Source organism: Vicugna pacos, chromosome 22 (genome assembly GCF_048564905.1).
Source record: "Vicugna pacos chromosome 22, VicPac4, whole genome shotgun sequence".
NCBI lineage: Eukaryota > Metazoa > Chordata > Mammalia > Artiodactyla > Camelidae > Vicugna > Vicugna pacos.
The window spans coordinates 15,453,101-15,475,213 of NC_133008.1; the positions used below are offsets into that span (position 1 = coordinate 15,453,101).

The 22,113-nt window shown below is 38.8% G+C and overlaps 1 protein-coding gene and 1 long non-coding RNA gene across 8 annotated transcripts in view; one reads left to right on the forward strand and one right to left on the reverse strand.

Annotated features, from left to right (window-relative positions):
• LOC140688427 (teneurin-2-like) overlaps positions 1-22,113 on the reverse strand; it is a 595,904-nt gene that overhangs the window by 98,392 nt on the left and 475,399 nt on the right. The window lies entirely within an intron of this gene.
• Positions 1-22,113, forward strand: part of LOC140688428 (uncharacterized) — an 89,452-nt gene that overhangs the window by 61,343 nt on the left and 5,996 nt on the right. Inside the window, exons 5-6 of one of the 5 annotated variants that reach the window (XR_012063117.1) lie at positions 3,764-3,870; positions 15,304-15,425. The exons of 1 other annotated variant lie outside the window; for it this stretch is intronic. This is a non-coding gene — a long non-coding RNA (uncharacterized lncRNA). Of the gene's footprint in view, positions 1-3,763; positions 3,871-4,882; positions 4,935-14,925; positions 15,014-15,303; positions 15,426-22,113 lie in introns of those variants that run through there. 3 more of the 5 variants (XR_012063116.1, XR_012063118.1, XR_012063120.1) reach the window with 3 other exon arrangements.

Consider the following 22,113-nt stretch of genomic DNA (forward strand, 5'->3'; position numbering starts at 1 on the left):
TTAGGATAATTTCTCTTATTCTCTGACCTGTGCTCTCCTTAAATATAAAATGGGGATTAAAAACCAGAGAAGTATCTCATGTGACTGGTGCGATGCTTCAATAAATTTGCCCATGTGAAGGGCTTATCAAGGTGCCTGGTGCACAAAACATGATCAATGAACTTGAGCTGCTGTCATCATCGGTAGGCATGCATGCCTGGCTACGTTTGCAGTCGTGACAGTGATATTGAGAAGGACAAAACGATAATTCCTTGTTTTGTCCCTTAGGATACATGATCTGTAGAAATTAAGCTAGAAAACACGACCTGTTCTTAGACCTTTTCTCTTGCCCCTTTCTGGATTTCCATGAAAGAGTAGCACCTCATGGTTTTATATTTTTGACTCTATGGGGATGACAGAGTTCGTTGCATTCATTATTTACTTCAGTACCCTATGGAGTGTATTAGTCTGAAAAGAATTCAAGGAAGGGGTGCATATGTGTGTGTGTATGTGTGCATGTGTCTGTATCCATGTGTGTGAACCTGACCAGCCAATTGGCTCTGAAACTTGACTGTCACATCTGTCTTTTGGGCTACATAGCTTATTTCTGTCTCTAACTTACAACTATTATGCTTTTCATGGGCCATTAATCACTCAGATTTGTTAAGCTTAAATTCATCTCAAGTATACTGTCAAACACTATCTGATCAATAGGCAATCAGTATCTGAAATTATCAAGAGTATGAGCTTCTAGGTGAAACAAATCAACAAAAATAAAATGTGTGAGTTAGAATCATACTACCAGAAATAGTTAAAGTAATTTATACCTTATTATAGAGATACATTTCCTTTTGCTTTGTGCCACACGTTTATTTCTCTGTCATAAAACTTTGGCTGCTGATTTTGGTATACTGTATTTGAGATGTAAGTAAGGTGCATGAAATAGAAGTATCACATATTTTTCTAAAATATTTATTGAGTGCCCATCTATGTAGATATGGTGCTGAATCACCAGAGTTCAGGGCAGTATAATAACTCTTATAAACATTTAAAAAATCTAGGGAAGGCTGAGTTTGCTGGAAAATTTTCAACACATTGGTATCACAATGTGACATTATTCTCCAATGAAAGTACATTTCAGTAGGTATTTCTGTGCATCTTCAAAGTTTGTTGGGGGGTAATGTACGAAGAACATTCTAGAAGAAAGCTCTCTCTAGGCCATCTAGTACATGGACCTCAAGGAAGAAGCCTGCTTCTAATGTGCCTTCTGTAAAGGAAAGAGTCCACATCTTTCTTGTATTCTCTTTGAAATATATACAAAGAACAATGGTGTCCCTGAAAGGAATTCAAGCATCCCCCGGAAGAACGTTTAAAAAAAGACTTTCTGGACTTCTATAAATCTTAATTGTTTTTTTAAAAAAACATAACAATGTATCTGAATATGAACTAAAAATTGTATACCCTCCCCACCAAAAATGAAACAACAACAACACAAAAAACCAGTAGTGACACAGAAAGTGCTGTGCTATGAAAAATATAAAACAGTGCTATGAACCTGTTGGGATGTTCAGGTGGGAGTGCCAAACACTGCACTTAGTCTAGGCGTTCTTCCTACCAAAAGGTGCATGGTGCTCACTTATTAGCTGCTTGTTTGTGGGTTGAAAGGGAAGCAGAGTTTACGATTTCATTGCAAGTGGATAAGCAACTGCAGTTTATTTCAACAGTGTGAGCAGCACAAATCACACAATCCCGAAGTTACAGAGTTGAAAACAGAAGGTATTCAAATAAAGAAGAGTCCCCCTAAAAGCCCAGCCAGGAGGCAAATAAAGTAGACATTTGACCTAACTGAAATTCAGCAGATTTCTTAAAGACACATTTTTGGGGGGTGGTTTAGGGAAACTGACATTGTCTTTGTTAGTGTTTTACAGAGGCATTTATTTTTAGTTATACAGCTGAAACTCTCCAGCCCAATGAACTGTGGCTGTCTGTGGTGTGTTCAGCAGACAGAAAAAAAAAAGACATTTTGCCATTAGTTCTAAAAATATCAGTGACATGTCAGGGTCATCATTTCTATGTTAAGAACCATGGTGAGTTAGATAGAGATGAACTTATGTCTTTCACACTCAGCATCTTGAGTGCAAATGAAATTTTGAAAGAACCTTTCATAGTTTTTAAGCTGAATATGCAACTCAATTCAAAATCTAAAACAAGCACACCTGTAACACATGGAAAATGATGGGGGATGACTCGCATCTGAACTCCATGTGGGAGATGAAAATTATTTTAAATTGACAGTATCCTTTTAATATCTATAATATAATACATAATGCTATATCCTGGAGATATGATAGTGAGATGTTGTAGATATTATCTTAAAGACATTGGATAATATCTTTTAGAGGTTGGATGGGGCACTAGATTGAGAGAGCTTTGAGACAGGCTGGATCAGGCTCTCACTACATTTGCAACTTGGGACCAGTCACTTAACCCGTCTGGACTTCAGTTTCCTCAACTTTGACATGAGACAACCGCTCCTTCCACACCAAAAATTCTGCACTTCAGAAATGAGAGGGACTAAATATGTCTGTCCTATTTTCTGTGAGATACACCAAAGCTTAATATGCATAATATAAAGTCTAATATACCTATATATTTGTATAATAACAAATGTTCCATATAGATATACGTATGTATATGTAATGCTTGAATAAACGTGTTTATCTTTACATCCGGTAATATGCAAAGGGATCTGGGGGCTTTTCTAGTTTGCAAACTGCAAACAACAAGTAAGAAAATATTTAGGAAATTTACTTTTGAGTGACATCGGCTAGAGTCTCAGCGTATGTATGTCGGTTTATGTGACTGATTAAAAAAGTCTGCCACCTCACACCCACTAGGATGGTTACTACTGAGAAACAACAAGAACAACAGAAAGTAACAAGTGTTGACAAGGATGTGGATAAACTGGAACTCTCACGCACTGTTGGTGGGGATGTAAGATGGTGCAGCCATTATGGAAAATAGTCTGGTGGCTCCCCACAAAGTTAAAAATAGAATTTTCATGTGATCCAGAAATTCCACTTTCAGTTCTATATCAGAGAGAATTGAAAGCTGAGTTTCTGATATTTGTACATTCATGGTCATAGCAGCATTGTGCACAATAGCCAAAAGATGGAAGTGACTCAAGCGTCTACCAACGGAGGACTAAACAAAATGCAGTATATACACACAATAGAATGCTGTTCAGACTTAAAAAAAAAGGAGGCGGGGGAGGCTAGCTCAAGGGTAGAGTGCATGCTTAGCATGCATGAAGTCCTGGGTTCCATCCCCACCAGTATTTCCACTAAAAAAAAAAAAAAAAGGAAGGAAAATCTGACATATGCTACACTGTGATGAACTTTGAGGACATGATGCTATGTGAAATAAACCAGACACAAAAGGATAGATCTTGTATAATTTCAATTACATGAAGCACCAAAATCACCCAAGTTCTTAGAAACAGAAAACAGAACAATAGTTGGCCAGGGGTTATGGAGAGAGGGGAATAGGGAGTTAGTGTTTGATGGGCACAGAGTTTCCCAATGGGCAGAGATGAAAAAGACTTCTGAGGATGGATGATGGTTGCACAATATATGAATGTACCTAACGCTTACTAAACTGTACACTTAAAAATAGTTAAGACTGTAAAATGTATGTTATACATATTATCCCACATTACATACATACACACATAATACATACATGAGAAGTGTGACTTGAAGCTGAATGTATCTGTTGTCTACAGTGCTCAGAGAAACAGCATTTCACGATGGCTAAGAGGACAGAGCCTGGAACTGGACCGCCTGCCTTTGAATTCTGGCTCCACCCCTCACCCACCATGCGCCACTTTGGGTCAGTTATGTAAATGCTCTGTGACTCCTTTTTCTCATCTGTAAACTGAGGACAGTGACAGTACTCTCTTCAGAGAGCTGTTGTGACACAGACACGTGTGGATATAGTAAGGCATTTCCCAAGGTGCCTGGCAAATATGAAACATGGTATCAGTGCTGCCTCTTGTTATTACTTAGTGTTTCTGCCGCTAACAAAGTTCTGCTGCAGTGCCTTTTAGGCACGATGTCAATTTCATCCTCCTAGTGGTAGCAAGGACATCCTCTTAGCTTGCTTGACGTTTTGAGATATCTCATAATTATAACTAAAATATTGGCTGCTCTTAAATGAATAGGCAAATGAGAATATTTTCTTATTTTCTTTTTTTGGCTGTAGTAAACAATATTTAGTCTACAATAATTTGAAGGTTTGGGAAGGGAAAGGGTCGTTGCAGAAGACTGATACCTTGACCCGTGTGATGGGAAGAACTGATGGCCTCCCTGAGTCTAAGACCATCAGTAAAAGGACATATCACATAAACAGATAACTCAAGCTGCCTTGAGTTCTGTGTCTCTTTTCATCAATGATCATGTTTGAAAATCTTGGCATTGTTTGCATAGCAAGTATTTCGCCTGGATGTTTCTCGGAAAACAGGAAATTTTGCTGTGACTTAAGGAGGGGTGCTACACGAACACAGGAAAAGGTCTCTAAAGAAACTGTTCACTTGTTCGACAAAAAAAAAAAAGAAAGAAAGACAAATGTGTTGTCTTCTGGGAGGGAGGTGTCTATGGTATAAAAGAGACCGTTTTCAAAGATGCTGAAGAGTGGCTTCTTTCAAAAAGGACTTGAACGTTTTGCATAAAGTTTGGGGAGGCAGAGAACAGCTTTTCAAGGCAGGAGACAAATGAACTTGAAAGATCTAAATTAATAAGCTTTCACCTGTGCGGTATGATTGCATACCTTTTCAAGGGATTGGTATGCTAGAAACAGGCTCTCTGCTAAGGTAACAGACTTTCCTGCCTCTTGACTGCTTTAGAGATCGCCAAGATGCGAGACGAGAGCTTTCCAAGATGGCTCTGAGGCTGAGGAGGAAAGAAGTTATTAAAATCATTTTTACATTTGTGCCTAAGGTAAGAAAGATCTGTGAGAAGAAACTATATGCTTCCAAACATAGCTGGAAACAGCAGAGGGGACAGAGGAATTCTCACTCTTGTGTTTAGCTCTGGTAATAGTCTTCTCTCCGGGAAATCAACTACAGGGTTCTTCGAGATGCAGCTTGACTTACGAATGTGGAAATTCAGATATTGGCAAATGTATACCTTTAATATTATCTGCCTGAACCTGACGAACAGATGGCATAAACTAAAATCAGCTTACCAGAAATAATTATACCAAATGAATATTAGATGGATGAAACCTAAAATTTGATGCTTTTTATATTAAGTCAAAATTAGAAATAGATAAGCTCATTTATGTAGCTAATAAATTGAAAGCAGAACATCCATCTTGTGTAAAAAGGAATACTCTGAAATGGAAATTAATATCCTAGTGCGTAAACACTTTGAAGCCCAGCTACCTCTATCTAGTCTATATTTTGTCTGAAAATGATGTTTTTACTAAACAACACAGTAAAGCCTCTGGAACAAAGGCACAGCACATAAAAAATAGATCTGTGTGTGTGTGTGTGTGTGTGTGTGTGTGTTCATGACAATCAGAAACGTACTTAGAAAAAAAAATAGAGTTGGAAAAGAAAAAACAGGTCAGATTTAGTTCAGTTTGATTCATCTGTACTTACTAGGCACCTACTATGTGTAAAGCCCGTAGTGCTAAGTCTAGAGAAGAAACCACAAAGATCATTATCTACTTGTGGGATTCGGTAAGTCATTGAAACAATGAAAGCTCTCTTCCCTTTCCCTGGGATGCTCAAAGTGGTTTGAGGTCCCTCCTTTTGACTAGAGTGTAACTGAACAATCAGATACAGCGGGGCATCTCTTCCAAGGGCACGCCCAACTCCGTATAGCCAACTTTGAGATTTCAGGGTTGTCAACCAAAAAATGAACACCTCTGCTTCATTTTGCCCAGCAATCCAAGTGGCACCTACTAAAGAAATTGTCTCCAAAATGTAGTGCACAGTAGCTCCCCTGAGAGACAGCCAATGAGAAAAAGTTAGTAAGACCACTCAACATTCATTCAAAATTCATGATTCACTTGTCCTTTCTAACCTCCGAAGGACAAGAAATTGGTGCCCTCTCATCATCTGGCTACCAGAGACACTATATTATTTTATGAAGAATCTATGAAATTGATTTGTAATAAATGCCCGTTTGGAGGTCAAGGTGCAGCTGAGAGCAGCTGTGTGTCTTCTGAAGAAAGGTCATGACTATTGCATACAAACAAGCCTGAAAACTATAATCACCCTTGAATGATCCCTTGGGTCAATGACAATTTAAAAGCTTTATAAACCCAAGGAGATTAGGGGAGGCACAGAGCAGCCTTTAAAAGCAAGAGCCAAATGAACCTGAATTATCAAAGATAAGTGGAATAGCAGATTCAGTTAACTTCTTTATCAACCAAAATTAACGTACTGACAAATTAAAAGCAACAGAGAATTACATGCCTTCCATATCTGGCAGAGACATCACTTCGAAAAAAAAATAAAAAGAAGATGGATAATAAAATGTTTTATTTTAATGTTCCCAGGAGATACATTTGAAAAATATACACATATATCGACAACAAGGGGATAAGCCATGCTTTTGACACTTTGAAATGAAGCATTTTAACATACACCCTTTTTCAGGAAATTTGATATTTTGTTTGGACTAAGACGAGATACCTGTTTCAGAGGAGAGCTGTATTTTCATTTCAAAGCTCAGAATAAAAGCCAAGTGATGAATTGCATGTTTTGAGTTTGACTACTTAGAAATTCCTTTGTTGTAATGTTTACTCATTGAACAAGAAACTCTTAATAATAGGGAATTTCTTTGGCTTCTCAAAAGAAAGAATTCAACATTAATGACTGCATGTGACATTTGGAAGATTGACATGAATGTAGGAGGAACAGATAAATTGGAGCTAGAAAGATCAGAAGGGGACCTATTGATCAATTTATGATCCTGCATTGCTTTGCTTCATACTTGTGTGTGTCAGAAACACAGAATCCACTTTCTGGGGGAAAACATCTCAGTTGATGCCTGCATGCTTCTCCTATGCCCTCTCTGATTTCTGGTAACAGCATCCTTATTTTCTTTGAAGAAGCCTCCCTTCTGTAACCTTAGGGAGCCTCGTCTGGGAGGGATAGCTCCATTGCAGACTCCTGCCGTGGACATGTTAACCAGATCTGGGATGATCGTGATGACGTTAATTCAGGGATGAACGTGCCTGAAAAGCAGGCCAGTCAGAGTGCCAGGGCTTTGGCTGGAACTATGGTAGAGTAAGGGTCTGATGTCACTTATAGCCAGAACTCCAAGATAAGCTGGCCTGAGAGCCAGGGTAACAGAAGAAAAAAGAATTAATGGCTGGGGGAGTGGGTAGGTAGAGAGGGGAAGAGGGAGAGGGGGAGAGAGAGAGATTTTTCTGGTGTCCTTGTTTTTTGAACCCTGGTATTTAGCTATGCCTGAAGCCATCCATATTCACTCCTTGATCTTCCTAATTAGATGAGCCAACAAATTCCCTTTCATGTTTATGCCGGTTTGAACTGCAGCTCCTCTCGTTTGAAACAGTAAACACCCTGACTGGTACAGCTCTTCCAGTTTGAGAGTGAGTCGAATGCCTGTTGGAAAGGGAAGAGAATGTTCTCACCACCACCGGCTTTCCAAGAACAAATTCCGTTCTCGTGCTACCGAGGAATGACTCAAGGGCATCACACTTAACTCCTCTGCCATCCCTTTAATATACCTTTCTTGGTGATCCCCTGTGACCTTGTAACATGATTATAGACATGGATGCTTTACAAGAAGTGAAAATTCAATTGGAATGATTCAAAGTGACTTTGATAAACTACAATCTGGGGGACGTGCATATTCTTGAAATACACATTTTCATTGATTACCTGTGTCCCTAAGCAGTGAAGAGATGGCAAATTAGAAGGCTTAAAACCCTCACAGACAGGGATGGAGGAAGACTCTAAAACACGTTAGTAATTGGTCAGAGCACGATTCGCCCAGTGAATATTCCAAAATGAATCAGAGCGGCTACGTACCAAAAGATCCCTTTCCCTTTCAAAATTCACACACAGGAAAACTGAATGCTGAGATGAGTGGACGGCTGAACTGAGTTTGATGTTTCTGCATTGGCTCAATTTACAGTTCATGACTCTAGTCCTTAAATTATCCATTCTTTTGATCCTGAATTAATGGTAGATTTGGACTCCAGGGCCCGTCTCTCCCTGGCCTATGAAATACATGAGGGATAAAAGAGATAAAAAGGAGCTTGGCCGGCCTCTAATTTAATGGCTTCCCTTCGAAATGAATAAACTGAGGTAAAGAAAGTTCAATGTGATTTGTCCAAAGTCACACAACCAGTTAATGACACAGTCATTTTGAAGTTTCCTGTCTCTTATTCTTATAATGAGATTCAGAGATGTTCAGAATGCTAGGTTTCATTATCAAAGGAAAAAGATAGATATGTCTTTTTTTTTTTTTTAAACTCCTCAAGCAATAGTGACCAGGCATGCTTAACCATTTCTTTCTTCAGTTACTGGTGGAAGATGGGTTTTCTGAGACAAAAAGAGTGGGCCATTTCAAGAAAACAAGTGTATTAGAAAGAGAATTTTTGAGTCTTTACATGAGCTGGAAAGCTTTAAAAACTCTATTTAAAAAAAAAATGATTTAACCTGTTGTTGCCAGCTTCTATTTTACTCAGTTATATAAGGAACTGAAGCTTCCAAAGGCAGTTACAATATATTGTGAAGTTCTCTCTCTGGGCTGTTTCCCATTTCTCACCCCACTTTGCTTGCTCTCTCTATCTCTCTTCCTCCATCCCTGGAAGTCTGACATGCTGTCAGAAAGCTCACCTCCTCACTCAGCTCCCCCCTCACCTACAGAAAGGCATTTACCTTCGCACATCTGCCATGTTGGCTTCCGACAATAAGATTCTGAACTTATTGTCAGCAAGTCTGATTTAATATCAGCACAGAGGCATTAAATTAAATAGATCCACGCATCAGGGTTCGAAGTAACCTGGGCAGGCATTCTGAATAAGGTGCGTGCCTAAGTCTCCTTTCCAATTTCCAAAACATTCCATTTTCACCACACCTCCTTTGCTACTGATGTAGCAGGAAACCACAGCATAACTAGATTCTGGTCTCATTCTAGCTACAAACTGGCTCTGTCACTCTGGGTTACCCACATCTTTCCTCTGCGTTTCTGTTTCCAACCATAAGAGAAGAGGCTAAACTGAGCATTCATTTACTGATAAATCTGACAAATATTCAGTGAATTCCCACTATGCCCTGGGCATGTATAATTCACTGATGAGAAAAGACCAGAGAGCCACAGCCACCCTCCTCCCACAGAACCTTCCAGTCTAGGGCCACATTAATTTCTAACTTTTAATGCATGTATATTTACAAAGAGCCAATTCTTTAGGAAATTTTGGGGGGAAAAATTTTTGCCCATCACTCTACCTGGAAGCCAGAAGCAAGCACATAACTGACTTGAACTAATGTTTGCAAATTCTATTAGATGGTTTATTAAACCCAAGCTTTATTTTTTTTCGTAAGTCACTACTGTACCTACGTAGGCAGTGTTTGATGCTCTGATTTAACTCTTGAGTCATAGAAAAAGCCATCACTTCCCCTCCCCAAATGAGGAAACCTTCACGGACTGCAGCCTTCGGGAAGACACTTATTATCTGGCACCTGCTCCCAAAATCACCCTTGAGAAAGGCAGCGTCATCCCACGGGCCTCAGACAAGTGTGGAAGCGAGAGGAAAAAGAGCAGGACAGGATTGGTACGATGACCCGGGCTATTCTTTTCAGTTTCTCTCATTTCAGTACAGAATCCCTTACTTCAGAGACTGCCTTCATACAGATGAAACAAACACTAGTAATGATGGGGAGAGGGAGATGCTGCAAGAAGAGGCCCAGGTATCTGAATCACGAAGACAAAGACCCTTTACATAGTTTCCAGTCGCTTCTTTCTGGCACCACACTGTCTAGTCATATAAAGCTGTAATTGAAACCATGTGGCGTGTGCACAGGGCTCATTACAGGCTCCTCCAGAGTAATCTCATGGCCAAGTCCTGTGGGGAGACTCTGACAATCTTGGGGTCAAGATATCATCGCTTAAATATGAGAAACGATACACGGACTTGCCTCCTCAAGGAAAACAAAACTGGTTTGAATTTAGTGTGTACAGATAAAGACTTTTGTTCCCAGGTACACGTTTATGATTTTATTGACATCTTTTATAAAAGAGGAAATACACTGTATGCAATAGTGTAGCAATTCACTTTATAATATTAAAAGGTAGCAGTTATAATAATGTTTAAAACAGTGATTTTTAAAAAATTAGAAACGATATATTCTTGCAAAATATTGCATTAACAATAGATATCAACACATTAAAGAGCCAGGAACAGTGAAATATGATGGGGTATTAATAGTAATATCCCACAGAGAAACATCCTTACTTTTTGACTAATAAGTCATACCACCCATTAAGGTATCTAATTTAGCACTGAGTGAAAGTCGTGAGAACTAAGCTGAGTTAGTGCCGGCTGAGAATGAGGGGAAAGTTGCGAACATCCATTCTGATGTGAACCTGAGCCCCTCCTTGTGAGCTGAGATCATCTGCCGCCCCAATGGTACTTGCTTTCTTCCCTAACGCTCCCAACATTAGCTGTTCCTTAAGACTTACCAACTTGAAAGAGTCCATAGACCTCTGAATGTAAGTACACACGTACGGGAAGTCAAAGAACAGCTTACAGTTCTGACAGTCTTACTTCCTCCATCCACCCCTCACAGATCAGGACCTATGCATGCGCATCCAAGAAAAGACACAGTTCTTGGCATAAGGAAAATAAAACGAAGTTTGACAAGGTCCTTGCTCTCCTGGGACTTACATTCTAGCAGCAGGGAGGTCATTAGCAGGTAAACGCACAGGGTACATTTTGCAAATAATGAGTCATAAGGAAAATAAAGCAGGAAAACACGATCACCTGTGTTAAGGGATGAGGAAGGGGAGGAAGAGAGACATTTGGGATGTTTGCTCAGTGGTGACAAAACGAGTCCTGTGAAAAGCCAGGAAGAGTGTTCCAGTGATGGAGAAAGACAAGCACAAAGGCCCTTGAACGAAAAATGAGCATGCATTTTTTTGAGAAAAATAAAAATAGCTTTATTCATATACATATATATACATATTCACTCTTTAAAAACTATACATGTATACATGTACAGATGTATAGTTTTTAAAGAGTGAGCAAAAAGAGGTTTCATATTTGAAGCTGGGGGAGCAGGCAGAGCCCGGAACATGAAGATATTTAAAAACTATATGAACTGCTTTTTCCCATCCATCCATCTACCCATTCATCCATCCAACCATCCATCCATCCTTCCAAATATGTCTCATACGAGACAAAGGGACCACTTTATTTCTTTTCTTAATGAAAATGTGCTTCAACCCAGTGTACATCTGAAATTACAAAGGACTGACATACCAAAGAATACAATTACACACACACACACACACACACACACTCACTCACTCACATATCTTTGGTACCTGAACACGTAGCCACAGCGTGGCCAGTCTCAGCTGTAGCCACAACCCAGAAGGTACCCTTCACTCCCGTTGAAGTACCGAGAGCCACTCAACCTGGGAGCCTGGGCGCATCCACCCACCTTCACCTCCCACTCCCCATAAATTCTCATTATCACGGTGTCAGCACTGTAGCCTGTGAACCTCTTCACTGCCCAGGCTGACAGGCAGGATCTGCTTATCAATTGGCCAGTGCTTCGTTTCACTGCTGTCTGCAACACCAGACTCTTATTTTTTCTCATCCCGAGAACCAGCGCTGAGTACCCCCAGTAAAAGCAGCGGGCACACACCCTAGCACTGCCTGCATTCTGTAGCTTTCACATCTAAATTGGTCACATTACAATTTCAGTTGGAAAGTAACTGCAAATTTTTATTTTCCCACACTCAATGCTTTCATAGTCCATCTTTAAAAAAAAAAATAAATGCCTTACCAGAGAAGAAGGTGCAAATAAAATTCTTTTACAGGTTAAGGACAGTTAGCATACCTACAGTAGAGTGTGTTTATAAATGATGGGCTGTTTTTGTTTTTGTTTTTGTTTTTTCTTTTTCTTTTGGCATTGTTCAGCTACGTAGGGCTAAGAACCACAAGAACTTGGTTAGGAAATCGCTGAATTGTTCTTCCACTGCCATAAGAACTCATGCAAGTTTACCATCTTGCATTATAAAGTGATTTTACTGAAATTAAGGCATTTTAGTTCCCAGTTATTTGGCCATAGAAACTTTCTTGGTGCGTTTCTGCAAAACCAGTTCCGTTGATAATAAATGCATTTAATTTTCATTCTAACGTGGTATGTCTTGCTCCCTGGTGCTATGTGTTGGCTGACAGCATCAACTTTTGCACATCCCTAATCAAATTTTGTCTAACAAAAAGCTGAACTAAGCATATTTGTTTTCCTATTTATAGCAGCATGTGCTTACATAACATATGAGGTAGCGAGATTAAAAAAAAAAATCCAAATCTTAAAATGCATTCATTATGTTTAGTTTAAATAAAAGCTATGTTCTCCCATTAAAAAGAATATTAAAAACAATTGGATGCAGATAGAAGCTTATTGCTTATTTTCCAACCAGTATAACCGCTGTGTTCATCCACAATAAAACAGAACAGTGGGCAGGAATTTATTGCTCCTGGGGAAAATTTTTCCCCACCCTCCCCATTTGCACAGTTGCCCTGGCACGACGCCCCTCTCACGTGGCACACAAGTCTCTTTGGTCGCCGGAGTACAGTACTGAATTATTACAATGTAGCCGGGGAGGGAGGGGTGTACCATTGTGCTGCATATAGGAAGCGATTTCTCTATATCAATAATTCTGACTGCCACTGGGAACCACTGTAGCTGAAACAGATGTTTCATGTTGATAAGTGGGGACTGGGAAAGGAATTTTTATCCCACTGTTCATTTTTCTCTATTTCCACTCCCCGTACCTGGCAGCGGCTCCTCCAGTACAGCTGTCTCTCGCAAGCCAATCTGTTCAATCCAGGCTCCCAGGTCTCATTTCATAAATCAAACTCAGCCCCGGACAAGCCACAGTCTCAGAGTACCTGCGCCACTCTCCGCGGCGGTAACGCCTCTGTCACAATGAGAGACACCAGGCCAATTGTGCTGAAATTAGCGCATCGTCACAAGTCATTAAGAAAGACAGCCTGGGCAGGGGATCTTCATGGTATTCCGCATTAACCGTTGAGGAGGTGGAGAATCACATAGGTGGCATTTTGCACTAGGCATTCACCTTCAAATGCAGCATCTGGGAGAAAGCCCAGAATTTCCCCGGGGAAGAAGTTCCAGGCCATTCCACTGGGGTCAGGTGCCACTGCTCATGTTTGCAAAGCATTCCCTCGTCCTTTTCACTGGAAATCAAACTTTACTGGCTGAGCCTTGGGTCAGAGATGCTTGCTCAACTCTGGGTTGTAACAGCTCAGTCGCTCGGTGAGGATCAAGGGAGATGCTTGTTAAATTAACTGGGAAAAAAATTGCTCAAGAGCGAACTATTTCACCACACTCTAACAGAGACTAATTTAAATGCAATTTCAACTTACTTTAATAACGAAGTACATATCATGTAGTAATTATTTAAAACACTTACCGTTTATTAAGTACCCATTATGGGCCAGGGATTCTGCCAAATTCTTAACACATGCTGCCTTACTTAATCTGCACGATCATCTCTGCAGTGGGATTTGCTCTCCCCTCCCCACAGAGTAGGAAATTCGAGAGGTTCCGAGGCTTACTTAACGTAGCTAAACTTCAAAAACCAGATCTAAAAAGTTCTAAAGCCCACAGTCATGTTTCTGTTAATTCTGATACTCCGTGCGTGTGTGTGTATTTGTTTTCAAGACTGAGATGGGACTGATGAGTGAAACAATTAAAATGTAAGTTGTGTTACCAAAGGTAGGCATTCCATGGGTAGCAACTCCCCTAGAAGTTTAGGTGTTCACTGCCTAATTTTTATAAGATTATTGTGTGTTTGAAGACAGTCAGCATAAAACTTTGAAAAATGGTTAGGGATAATAGCTCAGGGCAAAAGGTGATGAGAGGGAGGTGAAGGTAGGTGTCTGGAGTTCATGAACCCCTGCTGGCGGAGCGTGATGCGTCAGTTCCAAGTCACATATTTAGAAAGGCATCAGAAATTAACACACTTTGGCCCAGGAGATGTGTGGCTAGACTTTTTGAATGATAAATTCTCCAAATTGGAAGGCGGAGCAATTTAATCGATGCCAAACAAACAGACAAACTGGGGCAAAAAGCCACTAGTTTTATTTGTAGATCTCTTCCAGGCTCCAGAGGTAGGGCACCAGGAGGGAGTGCTGATAAGAGCGATTCAGAACTGCTTTCAGTTGGTCTGAATAGACCCAGTCAAGAGGCAAGAAAGGGAGTAGATGGCTTTTCAATGTTCCCTCAATTTTTAAAGTCCAAGAGAAAAGAGAGAAAAAAAAAAAACCAAACAAAACCAAACCTCAGCAAGAAGCAGAATTCAAATTGTTTACAATTTTTTTTCATTCCAACTCATGTCACTTTGACTTAAATCTCAGTCGTTAATTCATACGGTCAACACATGGTTTCATGAAAACAGGAAGCCACCTTCCTGTTACTCAGCGTTACCACCAGACCCCCAGCTGAAGAGGTCCACCAAACCCCAGGGAAGATGAAACGTTTCAGTACAACATCAGTTACGTACAATGACACCGTTTAGCCACAGCGATTAGCACGTACAGAAGCACCAAGGAGAAGCCAGGCTAGACTGAACAGACAGCCATCAAGGGTCTGAAAATCAAATGGCTTTTCTGCATTTATTTTCCTGCTCCATTTGTGGTGTCCAGACGAGGGACGGCTTGGGCAGCCTCACCATGGAATAAGCAGTGTTCGAGCCAACACTCTCAGTGTTGGATCCAGGCAAGCAATGGCTGAGGGCTTGGAAAACCATAGCATTTGCTCTCTGAAGACCTGGAATCAATTCTGCCTTTGCCACACCCTGGCTCACGATTCTAGGTTAGTGACGCCCTCCTCAGATTTTTTTTCCAGGTATAAAATGGGGATGATGAGACCAACCTTGCCGTGCTGCTGGGAGAATAAAACGGATGTACAAAGTCCCTTTATGACAGCTTTATTTGTTTGCTACTGAGTTATTCATAGTTCTTACTTCTGTCTTGAATACAATTGCTTTGAAATGACTTGCTTTTAATTTGTTTCCTCTCCAGGGATGGGCACTCACTGAGAGCAGAGACAACTTTGCAACTATGTTTATGTCCAATATCTCTGCCCAGAAGTAGGACAAAGCCTGCTTCGTGTGTGTAAAATCAATAAACAGATGAATGGCTAACATCTGTCTCTTACGATGAAGACTTTAGACAGGCATTTGTTAATGTTGGCATTATTTATTTACACTCTACGCTGGGAAATTTGGGGACATCTAAAGATGCTTTTGACTACTCTTACTAGTTCTGCTAGTACCAATGCCATGAGTATAAACACGTGATATTGATGGAGCACTAAATATAAGCACTTTTTAAAGTGTTTTATGGATACTAACTCTTAAGTCTCTCCTTAACCCCACAAGGTAGGTGTCGTTATACACAGTTTTCCAAAGGGCGAAATCGAGGCACAGAGAGATTTGAGCTTGTGATCACTTGAATGTCAATAACGAATAATATGTATAATTCAACGTGTGTCTTCGTCTGATAATACTGATGGTGTGACAATCTTTCCAGGAACACATTTTCAATACAGTAATTTGTTTTAATATCCGCCCAAATGTTCATTTATGTCACAAGCTGACTGAGCTTTGACCTAGCATGAGGTATTTTAGCTACAGGTTGAAGACACAAAGTTCCTCGCCTGTTTCCTGGCCAGTATAAACTCTCACTCATGTGTTCTCTGAATAAAATTACTGCCAACAATATGATAGGAACTAGTGTTAAGTTGAAGAACTGCAGGAACTTTTGGAAGAGAAATCTGCTTTTATTTATCCAGAACCAGCAACCTACCTCTGGGCGAGTTCTTTCTCTACGTGAGGGATAAGCCGGGATGCCTCTTTTAACGTGTATTTGTTCAAGGTGTGATAACTTCTGTTTTTATTTTAGGTATTCGCTAACAGTAGGGTCTGATTTTTCTCCAGACAGTTCATTACTTTTATATTGAAACTTGATTGTCCCCAAATGTCTGACTTTTCCTGGTTGAGAGCTTATTCATTTGTTACATGTGAAAGTCACCAATGTAATTTTTTTTTTACTATAACAGAGTTCAAGACAGTGTGCGTGTGTCTGTGTGTGTACATACATATGACTTTGAGACAAATTTACTGGATATTTGTTGTGTGGAAATATATAAAAAATTAATATTATAAGTTGTTTAAGACTTTGTAGTTCTTCTTTATGACTCTGCTGTTAAAATTTGAGGCTGGCAGTATTTTCTTGCATTAGTAAAACCTCCTAAGGTTATCTTACTTATCTACCACCATAACACCAGTCACTATGAAGTGAGGAAACATAAAATATAACTATTAAACATTTATTTGCCAATGAATATGCAAATATTTAATGCTATTTTAAGTAAGTCTTTCTGAACTTAATGAATTAACTTACTGGGATAAAATGACAAATGTTTTGAGTAATCGTAAGACAGATTTTTTTTTTACCATTAAATCAAACACTACAAAAATTCATAAACCCTAATTTAGCTGTCTTTTTTAAGTTTTAAAAGTTAGAGTTACTATGTGTAATAAGCTCCCTTTTTCCAAGTTAAAGGAGATATTATTTCAGTGACACATTAGAGAATAATAGCAAACAAAAGACACTGTTTACATTAGTCTAATTTTTCCCCAGTTAAGATGTTCTTCAGAAGTACTTGTACTATAATCCTCACCTCTTTCAGGACAAACAAAAATATTTTATCAACATTTCATGGTACATTTCCCACCATTGAAATCTATCTGCTAAGGCAATTATTAAAAGTTCTTTAGTAATAAAAATGCAGGATTCATATTATCTACTCACAAACTAGTTCTCAGACTTTCAGAATTCAGTCTGTGTCAGATTACGTACATAGTAGCCCCAGGGTAGGTAAATCTTTTCTGTAAAGGGCCAGGCAGCAAATAATTTAGGCTTTGCATCAGATGGCCCCATAGTTGCAACTTCTCATCGCAGTCTTTGTAAGCCAAGCAGCCAGAGATAATACAAAGGTAAGTGGACTTTGTTTAATTGCCCTGTTAAAGCTTTACTTACAAAAACAAGCTTTGGTCTGGATTTGACAGACAGGTGGTAACTTTCTGACCACTGCCAGACCAGCATCACTGAGTCCATGTGGAAACCAACCATCACTGCATGGGCACTCCCTTTCTCGGGCTTTATGATTTCAAAATGTTGAACAGATAGAGAAAATATCGAGCTATTGAAAGGTCCTGACCACCTGAAAGACTCTCACAGAATTACAAACCTTATCCTCATTTCCTTCTCAACCTGAGTGGCCCATTTCAAAGGCCTTCAAGCGGTGTGACCTTCCGTGCTGTATACACAGCAATTTCATTCTTAGCCCAGTAAAGGTAATGTTTCATAACCCATTCCTATATAAGCAAGTTGGCCAACTCCAAATCAAGACACCTGTATAACTGGGTCAGGAGTCCTACGTCTTCATAACCAGCCTGTGATAAACTCAACAGGGTGCTCACACAGCTAACTGATCCCTTGTCCTGAGAAGGTCAGAGGTCAGGGCTCTCACTGAAATCTCAACACATTATGTCATTTCTCCTTTTGCTCATCTAGTCATTCTAAGGCATAGGCAAATCATGCAATTTTTGAAAAATGTCTCAAAGATCTCAAATCTCTAAGACATTTTAAGTTCTTTTAAAATTATTATTTTTATTAGAACAGTTAACTCATTCACTGTGTAGATTTTTAAAAAATGAACCAAGAAATGATAAAAATATTTTTGTTCTGATAAAACTGGCAGATAAAGGCCAAGCTCTCATAGCAACAACAGTATCAAGTGTTGGTAAGATTGGAGGGAAATAGACATCTCTTAAGCTAGTGGTGGAAGCTTGCGTGGTACAGCAACTTTGAGGACAACGAGACAGTATTTCTTAAAACTAAAAACTGACATCCCTGTAATCTAGCAAATCCATTTCCAGGCATCAACCTTGGAGAGCCACTCACACATGTGTAAGGGTGTTCAACACAGCATTTTGTGTAATATAAAAAACTGCCAATAATATGAACATTCATCATTAGGAAATGGTTACATAAATGATTCACTCATGTAATATAATGCTATCAACAGTTGAAAGGAATGAAACCTAGTTATGTTATTGATATGTCATGACCCTGTCTCAGAAAACATCACTGAATGAAAAAACAAGTTAAAAAATGATAGGAATTTATAAAAATGATTACTTGTAGGGAAGTGAAAAATAGGATTGGGTTTCTATATGTAGAGTGTCTGGAATGGAAGAAACTGTTCAAAAATACTCAATTATTTTGGAGAAGACAATTTTCTTTTTTGTTATTTTCTCTTTTGGTAGAACAAAGTTTTTAAAGCAAACCCCCGAGGCTCAGAAAGCTTAAGAGATTGACCCAAGGATACATGTCCAGCAAGTGGCAAAGAAGGCACCAGATGCTAGGCAAGGTCACCAAGTGATGCCCCAGCTGTAACCCTTCTCTGGAGTGTCAACGTTCTCCCAATAGGAAACAGTGTAACTCCCCTCCACTGCCTCGTCCATCTTCACCAGAAAAGCACAGAAACTCATTTTCAGAAGGGAAAAACATAAAATTATTATAAAATCGAGTAAAAAATAAAAAAAACTCTGTTCATTAGAGAAAGACTTCCCACATCCCTCACCAACGTAACGTATGAAAGGTAGAGATAATTTTTCTCCCTTCTGTTTCTACCTAAGAAGCAGCACTAAGACCATATCACAGAGCTATTTGCCAGTAACAGTCACCTAACTGTTAATGAAGTATGGAACAAAATTACTCTGCAATGGAGTTTCCTCATTAGAATTTAATAAAAGGGGATTTATAGAGTTTAGATGATAGAAAAATAGAGAGATAGCCGGAAAAAAAAAAACGTTATACTTAAGGAAGTGCATGCTAATAAATTGTACAAGACGTAGAATACTATGTTTTATACTTATTTTGATGAATGAGTTTCAGAAACATCCATGGATAGAATTATGCAGCAATTTTACTTGAAAAATCAAGAGTTGAAGGGACACAAAGAAGAGGAAATTATTATTAGCTTTGGCTACTATAGAGGCAGGTAACAGTCAGTGACTAACACTAAATTTTCTTATATCACTTTCCTCTCTGCCCACCTCAAAACAAAAACCAAAAAAGCCTGTTATAAACATTACTTTTTAGAATATGTTCAGCATTATGACAAAAAAATTGCCTTTAGGCTGGCCTTGGAAAATGTTAATATTCAAGTAAATGTTTAGATTAATACCTAGGAAATCTGAAGGGCAATTAACTCTCCATGAAGGAGAGTGGTCTTGGAAAAACTGACATGGGAGGGTGAGCATGCAGGCATTTTCAAAGCAGCCAGCTTTAAATTACCTCCAGGAGGGAGGTGGGAAATAGATGCCTCCTGGGTCACTAGCTTGCTGGGAAGTTGAGGGAGGCGGTTAGCAAACAGGAATTCGGAACATCCATATGCTCATCAGGAAGAGCTACCTGGAGTCCTCCATGTGATCAGGAAGAATTACAACTGACCAGTTGGATACAACCAAACACAGCTATCATTTGAATCTGGTACAGATGCTTGATTTAACTGGGCACCTGGCTTAATACATCAGCACATTGGAGATGCTCAAAAAGCTGGAAGGGAGGAAAATGAAAGAGATAGAGAAAAGAAAGGGAATCTGAAAGCAGAAGAGGCGAAGGTAAAAAGAAGGGAGGAATGGGAGTGAGGACAGAGATAGACGACATGAGAAAGAAAAAAGTTTAAAAGAGGGAAAGCAGGCTGCCCATGATTAATACTACACGGTGCCTTCTTGTCGGGGGGTTGAACAGTAACTACAATATTGAAGGGAAATATTCTTGGTATTTTTTTCACATTTCCTTAGTAATTATAGATACGACAGTTATGTTTAATTTGGACAGGAAAAATAAACACCTGCCCTAGATCCACCGAAGTCTGCTCCTACACTCATAACCACCATGGCGCTCTTTGTTCCTAAGCCTGGATAATCCTTTTCATGCAGGGCTCCTGGAAGCAACTTCCACTGAGTCGCAGTTGGCACCCTGGATGAACACAGTTTGCCATCTCTCCATTAGGATAGTTGTCCTTGTTCTTATTTCACTTAGCATTGAAGCTTTTATCTCAGGAAACTCATTGTATTATGGAAATTCTATTTAATAACAAAAAACATTTATTTTCATTAAATTGCTATGAGTAGGATGATCTCAATGTATTATTTAAGAGACATGAAAATATGACTGTGTTATCTATAGTTATCTCATTAAAACAGGATCTAGTTATAAGGTATAAAGCACTGGATAGACATTTTTAAAACAAAATCTATTTACCGTAAATAAATTATGTCTGAAAACATCAGACAGTGGTAATTGGGGAAAGGTTAGAGCTGCCATGTAAAATGGGACATTTTTCCAGCCACAAGAGATGGTTAAATGTATAAATTAAATTAAATAATGCCTTTATACTGTAACTGAATTAGAACTGGCAATTATACATTATAGATAAAATGCTCCATCTCTTACAATTTGGCCTTGGTAATGATTTAGAATCCTGTTCTTTTCAAGAAAAATATAGGTGGTTAAGAATGCTTCATGACTCTCAAAGTGGTGAATATTCATGAAATGTCACTGAATTCTTTGTGACTTAGTCTAAGTTAGGAGTAGCCACAAGATGAAGCGGGGTAATGCTATTAATAATATTTCCACATATAGAGAACTTAACCACATGCCAATCTTTTGCATATTTGTATACAATTTATTATTCATTCATGCATGGACTCTAGGAAATTGGTATTATTATTCCAGTTTTCAGAGGGAGAAACCAGCCTAGAAAGGTGAAGTAAGTTTCCTAATATCACAAGAAGCAGAGATGGGCTTCAATTCAAGGTGTTTTCACCCTTGGATTTAGTGCCTTTAACAGTGGTTGGATCACTGAATCACAGCTCAGACAGCAACCCACAGAGATTCTTGCATCTTAGCCCCAAAAGCAGGTAGAGCATCTCTACAAAGCAAACCATCTCCTTTCTAAGTCTTCCCACTCATCACAGACAGGGATCCTATGATTTTAGAGCTCCTGATCCCATTTACAAAAGAAAAAAAGTTATGAGCTATATTACTTCATCGAGATGTCTTACCCTCTCCATAAAGCTAACTTGATCATCTGCCTCCTGTGAAAAACTCAGTGTTGATTCTCTTCTGTGATACATGTAGAAAAACCACATTTGATTGTTTTCTTTAGAATGCCTGGATAAAATTCAGGGGTAAGACATTTTGTGCTGCAGATATCTTAATCTTCTTTAAAGTAATTTAAAAAATTTGTTGTATGAGGTTCAGAAGCTCAATAATTGAACAGAAATTCATTTTTTGAGATTACATCTGAAATCAAAATAATTACTTACTTAGAAATAGTTTGGCTTGGGTATTTTAAGACTAAAATATTCATGAAAAATATATCTTGGTTTAGAAATGTTTTCATGTGTTATTAAATTATTTGATTATCTTATTGCATTATTATGATTTCAAATATGCTTTTATTTAATACATTTATATTAAGTATTTTAGAGCATCTGAAAAGTACCCTGTCCATCATATTAATTAGAAGTCATTTTTATATTAATTTTTTTTTGGTAAAGAGATAAAGGTATTTCACAGGAGAATAACTCAAAGGTAAATTATCACTTTGATATTTTTGTAGTTACACAGACCTCTTTTTAACTTTAAATAAGATATATTTGAGTTATTCTTGGATTCATAGATCTGGACTATACTGTATTTTTGCAAATACACTGACTTAAAGGTTAGGAGTTTTTTCAATAAAAAGGC